An 835-nucleotide genomic window follows, 5' to 3' on the forward strand; every position below is an offset into this window, starting at 1 on the left:
CCCATCGTCGCGGGTCGCCATCGGACCGCTACCGCCCCCGCCCGCGGACCCCGCGCTATCTCATATACCTATCTACCATCTTTCTCTCGTTGCCGTCTTCCCCTATCTCTCTTTGTCTTTTTCGCGCCCCATTTTACATGTCGCATGTTATGATGATATCATCAACCACACCCACCACCCCGAGGTGGAGGATGGCGGAAACAATGGCAAATTAACTTACCTAGCCAGCAGTCAACAACACCACTCCCCCTCCCCCAGAAGTTGTTTTTATTCAACCTCGTCCCATTCAGGATGCACCTCTTGAAAGTAGCTGATAAGGTGCATCATGTTTTGGACGAGAACGTCGGGATCAACATCGTCCCAATTATTTATTTCCAGGGGAGGGGAAGGATGCGGATCCTCTTCGTCTTCCTCTGCATTTTCTTCATTCTCCTCCTCTTCTTGTTGATTATTGTCCAAAGGAGGAGGCGATAGATTATTATTTTCAGGAGGAGACGGTAGCATTTCCTCCTCTTCTTCATTAATATTATTTTCCAAAGGAGGAAAGGCTACCACCTCCTCCTCCTCTTCTCCCTCATACACATAGAATTCCTCCCTTTCGGGAGGCTCACGTAGGAATATTTTTATTAAAAAGTTTTTTCACTGACACTACTCACTCAACAGACAATGTAATACTGACGCTGAAAAAGCATTCCTTGCTGTAGCGAGACTGCCCAGGATTTATCTATGATAGCCGACGTATATAAAACAAAGCAAATCAAAAGGGACGCCGCGAGAAGATCAACATAATAAGCAATATACTATAGGACCGTATATGTGATAACACAAAATATAG

The sequence above is a fragment of the Trachymyrmex cornetzi genome, unplaced genomic scaffold (genome assembly GCF_001594075.2).
Source record: "Trachymyrmex cornetzi isolate Tcor2-1 unplaced genomic scaffold, Tcor1.1 scaffold2610, whole genome shotgun sequence".
Taxonomy (NCBI): Eukaryota; Metazoa; Arthropoda; class Insecta; order Hymenoptera; family Formicidae; genus Trachymyrmex; species Trachymyrmex cornetzi.